Source organism: Strix aluco, chromosome 4 (genome assembly GCF_031877795.1).
Source record: "Strix aluco isolate bStrAlu1 chromosome 4, bStrAlu1.hap1, whole genome shotgun sequence".
Lineage (NCBI taxonomy): Eukaryota > Metazoa > Chordata > Aves > Strigiformes > Strigidae > Strix > Strix aluco.
Window position 1 is genome coordinate 34,971,306 of NC_133934.1, and position 16,040 is coordinate 34,987,345.

Here is a 16,040-nt window from a genome sequence, read left to right on the forward strand (position 1 = left end):
GAGAGAACAACCCTGTAGAAAGTTCTCAGAAGGTGTAATTTTGTCTTATATTGAATTAAGGCATGGAAGTTACCAGGAACACCCAAAAATGTTTTCTGTGCCACTGGTATGAGCTTAATTATTTCACTAGGTTACAGTCCCCTCAGTGGGAATTAAGACTGGCTAACCTTCTAGCTGAGAAAAGTTGCTGCATCAGGAGCTTGCTCTTATGAAAAGAATTATGAAGCAGTACTCCGTGGGAATTATTGTTACTACTTTTTTGTTTGTTTCAAAGACATCTTCCACTATTCTCGCATGATTTTATGCTGAAAGAGAACAGTAAGAACAAGCCTCCAAAATTTCCTCAGAAATCAGACCTTGGAAAAAAACTTTAAAATTATTTTATTTTCATTTTTACTTTGACAGTCTTTTAAAAAAAATGCTTTGGCAATCATAGCAATGAAGGCTAACAATTTGTTGGACTGCATTATAAAAAGCTAATGGGCTGATGCAAGTTGTAAGGCATTTATATCATGACCAGTTTTGGGTGCCCCCATATGAGAGAGAGATTGACACCTGGACAAAGTCCAGTGGAGGGAAAATAAGATGGTCAGTGAGCTAAAGAACATGAGGAGAAACAGAAAAGTTGGTTTGTTGTATTTTTTTTGCCTGGAGAAGAGAAAGATGAGGAAGGGTGGAACCTAATTTCAACCTTGTGCTGTGTAAAACAGTTAATCAGAAAGTTGTGAAGAAGAGCTGAAATCTTTGAAGTGTATCATAAATGGGGAAGACACAGTGTTTACAAAGTGAAAAAATGCACAGGGAAATTGCATAAAAGGTGGTTAAGCACTGAGGCATGTTTCCCAGAGAGGTAGTGAAATCTCTGTTCCTGGAGGTCTTCAGATTTTTCCTTGACTGTACCAAGCTTTGTGCAACCTAGCCTGTCTTTGAGATGAGCCCTGCTCTGAGCAGTAAGTTGATGTAGGGCTCAGATGACAGGTGCCTTTTAAAATAATCTAAATAACCATATTCTTCTTTAAATCTATGAAAATTTAGGACTCTGTATCCAAAACAAGAGTTTAAACAATGTGGAAAGAAATGGAGGCTTTTCATTTCAGCAGTATCATAATTTAAAAAGTATTTAAAAGTTAAGTGATAATTTCATTAAACAAGCAGATAAAAAATAAATGTTCTCAGTTCTGAGCTATATCAGGTTCCTGTTCAGAAAAAAACAGTGAATGATATTGTTTTATTTGTTATTGTTTCTTAACTTATCTAGGGAGAACATAAATCCTAGTAAGAATATAAGGTGGTACAGATTTCATATGGTTAGAGAAGTTACTGGACTGAGCTATGAACTAGAAGGCTTGTGCTTAATCTCAGTATTTTGACCAACTCTTCTAATTCTTTTCAGTTCAATCCTTTGGAAGCAATTATTCTACATACATTTTGCAAACAATGTAACTAAAAGACTGCAGATCCTTAAACAGACAGGAAAAAGAACTTGCTGCTAGGGTGACAGTCCTTCCTATGTCTTAGCCAGATTTCCAGAGTGACTTGCAGTATAGACACACCAGATGTTTCAAGAATACATGCTAACACAATTTAGATATTATGTCCTTTCATGGTCACAGTATGAATTTAGAGATTTCTAAGTTTATGAGCAAATACACGCTAACAGCCTTAACTCTTGACTTATCTGGCAAAGCTTTGTTTCTTTGCTCTACATCTGACTATTTTGCTAGACTTACTGCTCAATTTCTTTTCGGTGTTCATGTAGTCATTAGTTCCATACACCTAGCTCTCCTAGATCTGAATTACAGCTCATGTATAAGCAGTCTTTAGTCACCTATAAAAGCACCAATTTTTAGAAAAGCTTCAGTGCTGGTCAAGAGCTCTCTCAATGTCAAGTACTACTATTTCTGTGTCAGTCAAATGTTTTAAATAAGATATCAATGCATGTATTAATTAACCTATATGTAAATAATAAAAAATAAATAAAATATATGATATATATTATATAATTAGACCATATAATGAATTTAAATATTTAAAAGAGCTTTGGTAAAGGGTAATTATGCTTTAAAAATCTAGTAAGAGTTCTTTGAGGTTTCAATAAATGTGTGAGTGACAGTGGTTCAGGAAGCATGACATAACCTTTTACTTTATCAGAATCACTCATAGAAAAAAAAATTATCAACGTCAAAATGATCATGATGGGAAGGTATGAAGAAACTAAACATACATAGTTCTAAAGCAAATCCAGAACAGTGAACCCCTTAACTTTTTCTCAGTAGGTTCCCCCATAGGCATCTCAGGCAACCAGTGTGCATAAAGTAACAGTCTGAGAATACTACCAGGGAGAAAGCTGTTTTCTCCCAGTGAGAGGATCCCGTTTCTAAAAGTAAGTTAGCCTTTTCTTTTTAAGATAATTATTTTGAAGAAAGACCTGTTTGCAACTAGTGTGTTAGGCAGGTGACTGCCCACTAGCTTTCTAAAACATCCTATGTACCCTGTGTTCCTCATTCTAATTTGTGCTGTGCTTGTGCAGCGGGGTTTTTGGTAGCAGGGGAGGGGACTACAGTGGTGGCCCCCTGAGAGAAGCTTCTTGAAGTTCCCCTGGTCCAAGTTGGACCCTTCTGTGGTCAAGGTTGAACCAATTAGAGAAGGTGGCTGTGCCTCAGCTATAACATATTTAAGAAGGGGAACCTGAGAGAGGATTGAGATTGGTGAGGAGTTACAAGAAGGACACCTATGAGAACACTAAGGTCAGTGGAAGGAAGGAGGAGGAAGTGGGGGAGGTGCGCCAGAGCACAGAGTGCTGAAGTGTGGTGAGACAGCAGGGTCGACCCCCCTGCCACCATGGACATCATCAGTGGTGCAGAGGACCTCACACTGGAGCAGGTGGATGAGCTTGAAGAAGGTCAGGACTCTATGGGAAGAAGAAGCCCCCGCAATTGTAGTTCAGTGCTGGGAGGACTACAACATGTGGGGGTGACCTTGGGAAGAATGTGTCCCCGAGGGGATGACTCAGGATGGAGAAAGTTTGTGGAGGACTGTCTCCCATGAGAGGGACACCACATGGAGCAGGGGAGGGCTTCCCCCTCCCTTGGAGTGGTGGACTGACTGAAAACCCCCCATTCCCTGCCCTCTGTGCCACTGGAGGGAGGAGGTAGAGATATCAGAAAAAAAAACCTGATCCTGGGAAGAAGGGAGAGGTGGGGTTAGGTGTTTTTAAGATGTGTTAATGCTTCTCACTGTCCCATTCTGTCTGTTAAGTGTTGTTGTTGTTTGTGTCTTGAATTAAAGTGATGCTCTTTTTCTTCCCCTAACAAGCCTGTCTTTTGCCCCTGACCGTAATGGGTCCCTGTCCTTATCCTGATTCCTGGGCCTTTTGCTTCACTTTCTCCTTCCCAGAGCTGGGGAGGAGGGAGTGAGTGAATGGCTGCGTAGTGCTTAGTTGCCCTCTGAGCTCAAACCAGGACACAGTCTTGAATGAAATTATGGTCTTTGGAAAATGCTTTCACACAGCACTTAACAGTACATCATACTGGATAAAACCTCATGACAAACCGACACAAAGCCTTTGTGTCCCTAATAATAATTCCTGTTCTGAGAGTTTAAGGAATGACTTCATAGCTTTATATCAGCTGTCCACACAAAGGTGAATTTTAGTTTCATGTGAAAGCTGTATCATAGTCACACAAAACCAAAAACAAACCCTGAAAAATCAACCAAAAAACCCCACCACTCATGACAAATACACGGGTCTCAAACTTTCAAAAAGGCTATGATGGTGGGTTAAAACTACAAATGGAAATCTCTGTTACTCATACTGGCTTGAAAAGTGAGCAGCCCTTAGCTCTTGTGTGTAAATTCAAGAAGAGAGGATACAGGATAAGCCTTTGCTTTCAACTTCTTTGATTTAAATATTTTATATATCTATAAACCAATCAGAGGCTCACCTTGATCTGAGTAAGCAGGTTCTATGTGAGCCATGGAGATTATAAATGGGGAAAGATAGATGTTCCTGCTTTGGGGATTCAAACATGCTTTTGTAAGAAGTCAATAAGATTTGTGCTGATGAAACAATTCAGAGCAGATGTTCTCTCACTCCTACAGGACATAACTTCAGTTTGCTCTAATCATTTTAGCCACACAGTGTGCATCTACTTAAGTGGTGGAGTGTGCATGGTAGCAATTTTTTTGATGTGCACTCACTTACCAAGTCCTATTTAATAATATCTTATTGGTAGAGTGTGTTCTTTACATAGGGTGGGGTTTTTTTTAAGTTCTGGATGCAGATACTGTCTGTAGCAAATTGCAAAAATATGTAACATATATGAAGATACAGGTAACATACTATAAATAACTTATGTTTATATAAAACATGCAGCTCATGGACTAATGCTAAATGTGTTATCCAACATTTAGCATTACACATGCATATTTATGTCTGAAAGATAGTTTCAGATATTCATGTCTGATGCATGTGATTTCAATATAAAATCCATGGAATTTGCAATAAAATAAGTTCAATAAGTATTACTAGGTTTTGTATGTTTGAAATAAGCTTACCTGGACACAAAAACTTTCTCTGCATGCATCACAGAAAATTAATGCATGTGGCCTTTAAAACTGTACCAGCAACATTAAATCTTGGAGTCTAGATATAAGAAAAATACATGTAAAGTGTTTTAGTCTATGATCTGTAGATTTTAGTCCATGATCTGTAGTCAAGATCAGTTTTGTAGCCCAGCTAAATTTTATTTTCTTGTTCAAAATATCTCAAATGATGGGATAGCCACCACTTCCAGTAGAAGATTACTCTGTACTTTAATAAAAATCATTTGAGAGCATATTTCCTTTATAAGCCATTGCCTTTTTGCTTGCCTGAGGCAGTTGCAGGTTTGGAGCTTCTCAAAACTTAGACGATGTTTTCACAATATGTTTTAAAAAAAGAATCCATGCATATTTATCATCATACCCATTTTTTGTTGCTGCTGTTCTTTCCTTCCTTTCTTTGTTTCCTTCCCAAAACGTACACATACTGACCCATAAACAATGTGGCATTTCCTTCCTGAGGAAACAGTGGACAATTTTTAGGGGGTTAAAGGAGTACCGTGACACCGAAACACCAACAGCTCTCCATTTCCATTCATGAGCAGATTAGATGTATTAATTTTATAGCTACTCCTAGAGATGTCAAAAGTGGTCCAGGTGCATGGAATAATTGCTGACCTCTTTCTTTCCCCTTTCTTTCATGCACCGAGGAAGATCTGAATCTATCCAAATGAAGACTTCATGTACACAAATGTTCTATTTGCATACCATCAATTAGCTTTTTAGATTAATCTATGATTTTTCTTTTTTACAATTATATGGAGGTTTGTCATTCTGGAAAAACATTTTTTTGTGTCTTTTTCCTTGAAAATTTTTCTCACTACTTCCAATATTAAATAGGGAAATTAAGTCCATCTTCTCCTAGATCTAATATGATGACTGTGTGGCAGATTCTCTAAATGAAATTTTAAATTTCTACTCTAGCTGTTGTAAAACCCAGCTCTATGATCTCCAACAATATAAAATTTTGTTTGCATTTCAAATGTGCCGGGGTCCTTATTTGCTCATGAGGGATCAGGAACGACACAACACCAATATGATGATCAAATCGTTCGTTTATTCTTCAATCCTGGTTTCATTTATAGTACGCTAAGTTCCATACACACGCACATCTGTACTCCGATAGGCTGCATACTATCTACACGTGCTGTTCAGGCGCCTCTACAAGCACTTGCATTGGTTAGTTGTATTTGCATACATACAACCTGAAACTTACAAACTTCTCTACATTGTATCTTATTTTATTCAGACTTGTGTGCTTTTGCTGACCATAGTCATTCCTTCTTTTGCTGACCATAACTATCCCTTTGTTGCTGACTTTATCTTGTCCTTGCACAGTCCTGTCTGCATTAGCTTCCTTCTAATGCAGCCCAGGACCCTACAAAATGCCTAACATTTCCTGCAAAAAAAATTTTTGACAAAATTCTTCATTTTTTGAAACAGTCTAATGCTATTGAATCAAAGTGTTGCTTTGAAACTTCTTCTTTTCTAAGAAATATATTTTTTTATGCCATCTTCCCTCCACCCTACATTATTGACTACTGTATGTCACTATCTAAAACTTGCTTTGTACTTGGCATTGGTGAGACTTTGGCTTCGACTACTGCGCCCAGTTTTGTTTGGAAGACATTAAGAAACAAACAAACAGACAAACAAAAAAAAAGTGGAAGGGATCCAGAACAGAACAAACCAGAAAGCTTAGAGTTTTAGAAAGCATTATGTGGTATACACAACTGAAAGAGCTAGGTGTTCCTAGATTACAAAAGGCCCTGAAGAAACACATAATGATGTTCCACCATACAAAAAAGGAGGGTAATGTTCTATTTCTACCAGGAAAGGATAAATCATTACATGAATAAAGAAAGCATACAGTACAAAGGGTGAATATTTGCCATGAAGAAAGCCTTCCTTGGAAATCTGAAGATGACTTTCTGTTTATAAAAATATCTATGTGTTTGGACCATGTTAAATATGTCCTTGTGCTTCAGGGACACATTATTTTGCAACCTTTATTGCAGTCTGTTAGAAGTGGCCAAGATACTAAACTCTGAACGACTTTCATGTATGTATATTTTTTACTCTGCTGAGGATATTTTGTATACAACTGATGGCAGTTGTGCACTGCAGGTGCAAAGAAATAGGAAAGGAAGATCAGTCAGTTTTTAAGGCAGTAGAAATATGAAGTGTTATAGGACTCCTGGACCATATGTAAAATGGACTTGCAGGCTAATATAAGAAGAAATCAAACACAAATATTTGGCCCAGTTTGATATACTGAGGCTCACTATTTTATTTATTTAGTTTAACTTGTTCTTTACTTTGGGGGATATGTGTTGGGAGGATTAGAAGTGGGAAGAGCTATAAATTAGCATTAAACAAAGGCTATAGAGTTACCCTGAGACTTGTAGAGAATATGTCAATCCGTTTGGCACGTACTTGCAGTTCCCACTTCAAATAGAATGCACAAAAATAATAAACACTGAACCCACAAAGCTGTTTCCCGATATTTCATTAAATAAAAAGCTACAAACAAAACTAAAAATCTGTGCAAACCCGATTGCTACTGCCAGCTCTTTTAGTAATGGTATTATTTGTGTTAATGGTGGAGCTACACATAAATTAAATTACCTTTAGCCATACCTTCAAATAGAATCAGTCCACAAATGTTTATACACTTTTCTTTATATGAAATATAATTTCAAAATAAAAATGTAGTTCTCCTCTGTAAAATCAGAGTTATGTAATAGAAACCCATGAAACTAAGGGCTGTCAGCTTTAGAGTTCTTTTGAAAACTTCTTCTTTTAACCTTCATCAATATCTATTCACAGTCACGTTTTCCTTTTATATCTACTTATTTGTTGAACTGGCTTGTGAAGTGCTTTGAGATAAGTTTGTGCAGTGTGCTACACAAAAGAAGCTGAAGAAACATGGTATTCCTCAATAGATGCAGATCTGGTGTAGAAAATTGGCAAATCTCTCAAATTCCCCTAGGCACATGGTTTACAGTAAAATGTTTTATGACTCTGTAAACATCAATCACAGATGCAGGAAGCAATTTTTTTTTTTCCTCTTAATCCAGATTTTTCTAATTCAAAAGCTGTTTACCGAGAGTAAACACATCATTCTGTATCCCCTTCAGTTTTTCCACATTTTGGTTTTTGGTGTTGCTCCCAAGCTTCTCTGTTTAAAAAGATGCTTGCTGGAACAGAGCATTGTCTTTGTTGCACAGAAGATAAAAATGTAAGGGTTATGAAGTTCAGCTGAAGAAAATCAATCTGATATACATTAGGGGAAAGCAATAGTAAACCCAGCATTAATACATGACTTGCAACCATACAGCTAGTTATAGCAATTTTTAAATTTATGCTTAAAAAGAAAACAAATTCCCTAAGATTAGTATCAGATGATTAAAGTGATTAAAGAGGATTAAAAATGCTATTTTTTTTAAAGTAATTGGCCACATTCAGAATCAGAATAGGTTTCTTCATATCCTTAAAAAAAAGATATAATTTGAACCTACAGGCAAGACCTTGTTTTGTTTTAAACTTTTATTTCTGTTACCTATGCTGATCTCAAAAGAAATGACAGGGGTTTAGTTTTCAAACAGATTGAAGTAAATCTACCTGTAGGTACCTGTTAGGTACCTCTAGCACAAAAGCCTAGAGGTTTCATTCTGTGTAAGATGCACCGGAAGCATTTAAATTTTTAATAGAGGAGGATGTGCCCTAAATCAGTTTTCATCTCGTTGCATTTATGATACTGGAAGCAGTAAATAGGTTCCTAAAGCAGGCAATGTGAGTACTTCACTCTATATTTAGATCTCTTCATATTGTAGTTATCTTCTTATTTAGAGTACTTTAATGTTTAAGATCTACTTCTTTCCCTACCCTAATATATGTGTATAATATATATAATTTTTTGAGGTCAATTTAAATTTACCATGTGCATGATATTGGCTCAGAGAAGCAGTCTCTCCCAAACAATCTTCTAGTTGTGCTTTCCATCTTCCAAGGAGGGGAAAAAAGTTGTTGTTACAATTGCTTTTCTCTCTGAGCAAACATTGCTGGTCGCTGTGCCAAGGCATGAGGTAGGTGCCAGGCAGGGTCGCCTCCCAAGCCTGATTTGCTCACCTGTGCAAGTAGGAGGGTAATGGAGTAAAGAGAATAACCATTTGCTAGTAATTACTGTACATCTGGTGGAAGGGCTAGTCAGACTTAGTCATAACAAGGTTTACACAGCCTCTTAGTGTTAATTTGCATTCGCAAATAGAAACACAAGATACAACAAAATCTCTTAAAGAAAAAAGTTGCTGTCTTCTGATTGAGAACTCCAGTGAGTCCTCTAATTAGAAACATATTTGTACTGCTGTTGTTTCTAATTCTCAACTATTTAATTTATTCTCTGAGACTATTATTCTTATTTTTCTTAAAGTTCCTTTCATCTTTCTGTGTTTTCTCACCTAAAGATGTGTTCCTTCTGACTTCACACCTTTAGCACTTGCATAGTTACAAATCTAATGTTACAAATGGGAGATTACGCTTTCAGGCTAGAAATAAAGGACAAGATTAGTGCAATATAATGAAACAAAAGAATATTTCTCATTTAGAACATGAGAAAAAAGCTTTATCCATTTATGTATATATATAAAGTGTATGTTTCAGCTATATATAATTTATACATATCCTGCACTCACATATAAAATCATTATTTGTTTCTAAATAATTCTTTTTCTGCAATTTTCATAGTATGACAGTTTTAAGCATTCATTCTCTGAACTTTTGATATTTCAGAATAATTTACTTTGAACCATTTTTTGCTAGAATATTCATTAATTTTCTTGCTCTGGAAAAAGACAAACAGGGTTTTTTTAAAAAAGAGGTGAAGACTACAGACTTGTGTTCCTTTAAATTAATGTAAGATTGGTAATAGACATTACAGAGCTGAGAGAAAAAACAGCTGCTACAACTGGGAGGAACGCAGATTATATGGAAGTAAAGAGATGCTTAAAGAAGACAAGATGGAATTTAAAACAGGACCAGTCCTAACTTTCACTGGCACTGCCCAGAGCTGTGATGTAGTTCAGCTGTGATGGGAACCTGTGCAAACACAAAATGGGTTGGAAGACAAATTACTTTCTTTAGTGCTGAGCACAACAGGCCCTGGTCCAGTGAAGCATATACATGTGTTTAATCTATTAGTTCTTTTAAAATCAAGTAAAAAATTCTCTACCTTATTATTCTTTATTTGTTGTTAGACTTTTTAATTCCAGTAGTTTATGGAATATGAACACATGTCATCCTAGAAAATAGACCTTACTTATGGTAGACAGTATTATAACTATGTAAAGTGCTTCTTTATGTGAGGTGTACAGATTGAAAACTACCCAGTGAGTATTTGGACTAAAAGTTTTTTGTAAGCCTGACTTGTTAGGTTATTGACATACTGACTTTCCTTAAGGGAATGGTGTATGTATATAACTTCTTAGTATGGTGTAAAAACATGGCACCTTCCATCAGTTCACATTAATGAACACCATATGGTTTACTTTGGCGATCTTTTTCCAGATGGATATATGCTGTTTAGCATATTGTGAATATTATCCTGAAGTGAAATAAAAACCTCATTAGAATGATTTAAAAAATAAAAATATTGAAAGAAATGTAAACCAGACAATTTCTTTCTGAGATAAGACAACAAAGATGACATAAACAAGCAAACAAAAGATAAATTAATTTGGAATAATAGAGAAGATGGAGAGAAAAATGAAAAAGGAAAGTTGGCCTTCATTTTAATTGTGGAGAGAGGACAGGACTTGAAAAATGAAACAATGGATCCATATGTGATACATGCAGAAATCTTTTCAACAAAAACATCTAAAAGTGGTTTCATTTATTTATTTATAGCTCACTTTTTAAAGAACTCTATATTCTGCATGCTTGCAAGATCACTTGGGTATAGCCAAGCCAAATTTGGCTCAGGAAATTTCATATTCACTGAAATATATGCTTTGAGATTTCCAAGTAGAGCCAATTTTAATGATAGTGTTCCAGATTTTTAGCAGAACAGTTCAATGAAATCTTAAGATTTATTAATGGCTGGGGGTGGAAGAAAAAAAAACCAAACCCTTAAGCTGCTGAAAGACAGCAGACAAGAAAAAGGTAGATCAAAACTATGGAGTAGGTAATACAGAATGCACGGCTTTTACTAAAACCATTTTTCATTAGAAAATACCCTCTTTTATAAAATATATTTAGCTGTGAGGTCATCTTCAGATTCTTGAAAATATTGTGCATTGTTCCTTCTTATTGCTTTGCAAGATAGTGACATTTTGGGTTTATGCATTCTTAGAAGACACCAGAACTCTATATTTAACATCCCAGTCTTTGTTATTAAAAATTCAAAATATCACAGGAAATGGTAGGAACAACCCATACCTTTTCTGTAGAGAAATATTATTTCATAATTTTTTTAATTCTCTTTTATACACTAGTTTCTATGCCTTTCTTTTACATTGTTATTGGGTCATGGATTGAACACCAATCCCTGAATGTTGGGCTTTGTTGTCATTAATTGAAGCAATCCCATGATACTATGACACAGTAACTTAATTTAAATGATGAGATCCTACAATTGATTCTTTCCTTAAATTTTCTTCAAATGTCTTGTCTTCTCCATATGTATTTCAGACTGTAAATTCTGTAAGAGCATGTACTATCTATTTTTCAGACATCTACTATACAAATCTGTGGAGTTTTTAATAAACAAATGCAATATGACAAGGCACTATAGGGATGGAGCTGTAATTTATACAGTTGTGTGCACACTTAGTGTGAGGATACTTTCTGCAAAACAGGAGGCTGTTTTAGGCAGTGATTCCTTCTCTTCCAGTTCCTCCTCTTGTTTTGCAAACTTGAAGAACCTGAGCTCTCAAGACTGTATGTAAGAATAGTTTATGTGAAAATATAAGGATTAAATACAATAGAAACCTCTTTCTTGTTGGACATTCAGCTGAACAGTATCTTCTGAACTTAAATTACCATGCAAACAAGAGAGTTATAAATATCTTGATTATACATGTAGTTAAAACTCTTCAACTAGATATTTATCCTCAGAGCTTTCATTTTGCGTAAACATATGTGTTTCCGTTTAGACAATGTCATTAAAGTTCTCTTGAAAAAATATTCTAGCCCAAATGAAACTATTCTTTCACCTCAAGCTCTGAAGGGGCATTTGTGACAAAATATGAGCAGAAATTAAAGGTGATGTAAGACACAAAAAGTTTGGTTCATGTGGGGAAAGAGAAACCTCCAAAATGTGTCACTTCAGGGGTTTAGCTACAGACCCCTGCCCCCTGCCCTGGAAAAATGAAGCAGAAAGAGCAAACAGAGATCTATAACAGTAAGAAAAATAAAATGGTTACAATAAAGTGAAAGGGTTTTTTGCCTACAGTGTCAAACAAAATTAATCACAGCAATATAGGTGTCAACATACTGTGTAATTTACGATATTGTGTACTGACTGATATAGCTACATTCAGGTTATAGCAATGCTTTCAGTGATCATTGTTTTAGCTGTTATGAGTATTTTTGTGTGTGTGTGTGTGTGTGTATGTTGGGGAGGAGAAAGGCTAGACAGATGTAGAGAGTGAAATGTTCTTCCATTGGAAATCTGTGAAAATATAATACTAAATAATATTGTAAGTTCAAATTTATCATTAGGATTCATAACACTTAATTTGTTTTTCCTTTCAATAGATAGATTGTGTGTTGTACTTCTTCCAGAGAAACTACAGGAGCTCCATGGAGTGCATGGTTCAGCTACCAGTTGCTGAGTCTTCTGTGGTCAACCGACTTAACAGTCATTAATGGACACTTTTAATAAAATGGAAATCATGGAAATCTTGAATAGTTTTATATCAGATGCCAACTAAATGAGGTTGAACCTGTTGCTGATAATTCGCCCAGACTGATTTTTTTCAATGTGTCAGAGAGAAATAGGGTATCAAAAGGTGTTTTAAGGTGCTATCTAAAGATAGAAGTGTTTAGGTCAATAATCAAAATAATGACATCTTTTTCAAAAGGATTTAAGTCAAGTTGTAAAACAACATATTTGTTTTAAAATGATGGAATAGTCCTTCTTACTCAAAATAATCCAGGGGTTTTTTTTCAGTATTCATCTTTTTTCAGCTTTATTCCTTGTGTTGAATGTTTTAATCTTTATCTCTGGTGACTTCTATTTGGACAAGAAACTAATTTTTATTCTTGAACTATGTTCTACTATATTCTAAATCTAGATTGAGATCCCACTCCTAAATCACTTGCTCTGTTTTCTTACGACAAATTATTATTGTTTGAATGTATCCAGCTTTGTAGATGTTATTTTAAAAATATAGTTCTGCTGTCTTTGAACATATTTTCCCTTTTTTGGTTATTTCCAAAATCTTGTTTGACTGTGCTTTCTCATTATTGAATTAGTCACAAATATTGCATGTTACTGGAATTTTATGGATTTTTGTGTAATATGTAGGCTACAGCTTGCTGAAATGTTTGGTTTTAATAAAGCAGAAGAATATTTCCTTTCTCAACAGGCATTACTTCTTTTTAATCAGGTCCAGAGTGAGAAGTGTTGCTAAATGTTTGATATGAATCGTTGTATATTTTTCTAATTTAAGAAGTATGAAAGTCAACTGATTATATCATTAAAGCTCTTTACATTGGAACTTTAGGTGTAAGTCAATGGTAAGTTTTTACATTGCCTTACTAGTGACCTCATAGCCTGTTTTAGCAGACAGACCTTTTTAGAGACATAGAGGGTTTCTTTTTTTTATTTTCTCTTTTTTTTTTTTTTGGTCATTTTTTGCTAAATAAAAGTTCACGTGTCTAACTGTTCAGTGTTTTCTTGTCAAGCAGTTTTTTTCCAGATACTTTAATGCTTTATGTTAAAAGAGAGAGAGTGAAAGAAAGAGTGCAAGTAAAGACAAGAGTTTAGGATTTCTCTCAGTTACTACTATCTGAAAGTCATGTCTCACGTGAAGTGACTGGACCAGCAGTATTCATTTTCATTGTGCTTATTTGTTCCTGTGAACACCCCAATGGATGGGTGCTGTGTTACGTGGTGCTTTAGCAATGGGGCTATTACAGACACCGTGTTAAGCTGAGTTCAAGGAACTCATTCATCTGACTAATTGCACTGGCAATTCAGAGTGAATGTGCTCTTCTTACAGCAAAATACTAACCAAGATTCTCTAATACCTTTCATGCAAACTCATACTCTCTCTATTTTGTGAAGAGATGGCATGGACAAAATCACTGCCAGTATGAATTAGGGTTAAGTGAGTTAATGAAAAAAAGAAAAAGAATGAAAATGGAGTTCAGATTTTTGTTTTCCTTTTTTTCAAATTTATTGAACCTACATTGTACACTGTCTCTGAATGAGTTTCAAACTAGTATGGAAGTGAGACACAAATTAAAAGTAGATGCCTAATACTGCTTTGTAGTATAGAACATAAAAACCTTTACCTGTGAATAGGCAAATCTGGGATGAGCCAGTCATATAAATACATGTTCCAGAGTATGCTGGAAGCTATTGAAATTACAAAATTTAATACATATTTGACAATAAGTATTGATCTGACTCCCCAAAGACTATCAGATTAAACTGAATCTGCTTAGTGTGGCTTAAAATGCTTTTAACAGCTTTTTGTGTTAGTAAGAACTCAGACAGCATTTTGTGAAAGGGGTAATGTAATAAATCTATTCAGTAGTCAAACCTAGGGATCAAAAAGGTGTAGAATACAGTTATCAACATCAGTTCACATAAGTCCTGACTGAATTGTGGTTAGTGACTTTGTGTATGAAGTCCCAGCAACGGGCACAAAGCAGTACCTTGGGTGGCCTTGAAATAAGGTAGAAAGAACTTCAAAGGAAAAAGTCAAATTTAAATAGAGAGTTCTTCCATTTTTTTGTTTAGCCCAGAAACCCAAGGCTTAATTTTCCAGAAGATCATGTTTCCCAGAATTGGCCATAAAATAATCCTGAAATCCATTTTTTATAAAAAAATATAGCTGAACTATTGAAGAGGATGTAAGCTTGTTTAAAACACACCTTAGACACTTCTTAAGATCCAAGAAGAAAGCTGTAATACCAAAACTAAACATTTAATTGTATCTTTGATTACCAAGCCCAAATCAAAGCAGAAAGCAGACTTGGTTTTAAAACTAGTTAGTATCTCAGACTATATCTTTCCAGATGGTTATTGCCAACTATGAACTGATAAAAGCTTATTTGCAATTAAAATCAGTTTTCAGATGTACTTCATACCACCTGTTACTTTAATGGTCTTTAGGATAGCCAGCATTTTAAGAGGTTTTGAGCTGATATAGCAAAGTTTGTAAGCTACAAATTCATCTTCCGTAAGCTTGATTTGGAGAAAATAGTAGATGTCATTGAGGTCTAAGTTTTAGATATATTTATTGTTTAATTTTCCGTAGAAAGTGTGGAGATCTGAAACTGCACTATGTAGTTTGATAACTGAAGTCTGAATTTCAGAAGTTTAGAGCTAAGGCTTTTGAAAATATTCCTAATGACTACCATTGCTTGAAGACAATAAGGGAACTCCTGCTGAAACAAATTAATTTGTATTTGAAAAATTTGCCCTCAGATTTTTGGTTCAGATGTGTACTCATGTGCTTGAATATTCATTCCAAGTGTCTTAAAACCTTTCAAAAAACTTTTGTGTAAAAATGGAATGGAAATATCAAAATTTCCTATAGAATTTCCTTTACAGCTTATTTTCTGAAAAAAACACAGCAGCAGCCCCATTTGGACTAAATATTCTCTGTTGGCTCTTTAGGGCATAGTTGCTGTCTTTTCTCACTGACAAGTGTTCAGGGATGAAATGAACATTTTTCTTTTTATTCATTTTTGCCTGTGCAACACTTTTAAAAATCTCCTCAAAGTTATAAGAATCCCCAGGATTTATCATTAAAATTTATAGAGGTGATATATTCTATTTTATCTATTCTATTTTATTTTATTTTTTAGGCCATGCTAGTGCTGAGAGTTTAGTTGTCTTAGAAAACACTAAAAAGAAGATTGAATGCAAAAGGCTTCCTTACCTGGGTTTTCCTTCTTGTACTAATTTTATATATTGTTTTATTCACTAATTTTTGCTGAAGCTTTGATTCTGTAAATGTTATCATTCAAGCCTAACTATAGATAATAGCATACAGTATTCTTTATTCTCAGGGGGCAAAATATGACCTCAAATGAAACTCAGAGGATAAATTAGTGATACAAATACACTTGTGGGAATTTACATTTGAACATTCATTTTTACAGTGATTTACTGCACTGATAAATGCATCAGAAAAAGTTCAAAAACCTGATCATTGTTCCAGTTATTTGATTTATCATACATACAGAGCCGCAATGTGGTT

At 35.0% G+C, this 16,040-nt stretch overlaps 1 long non-coding RNA gene across 2 annotated transcripts in view; it reads left to right on the forward strand.

The window, feature by feature from the left end:
• The window catches only part of LOC141922257 (uncharacterized), a 69,049-nt gene extending 55,558 nt beyond the window's left edge, over nucleotides 1-13,491 (forward strand). For both annotated transcript variants that reach the window (XR_012622923.1, XR_012622922.1), the window contains exon 4: nucleotides 12,358-13,491. This is a non-coding gene — a long non-coding RNA (uncharacterized LOC141922257). The remainder of the gene's footprint in view (nucleotides 1-12,357) is intronic.
• The last annotated feature ends 2,549 nt before the right edge of the window (nucleotides 13,492-16,040 follow it).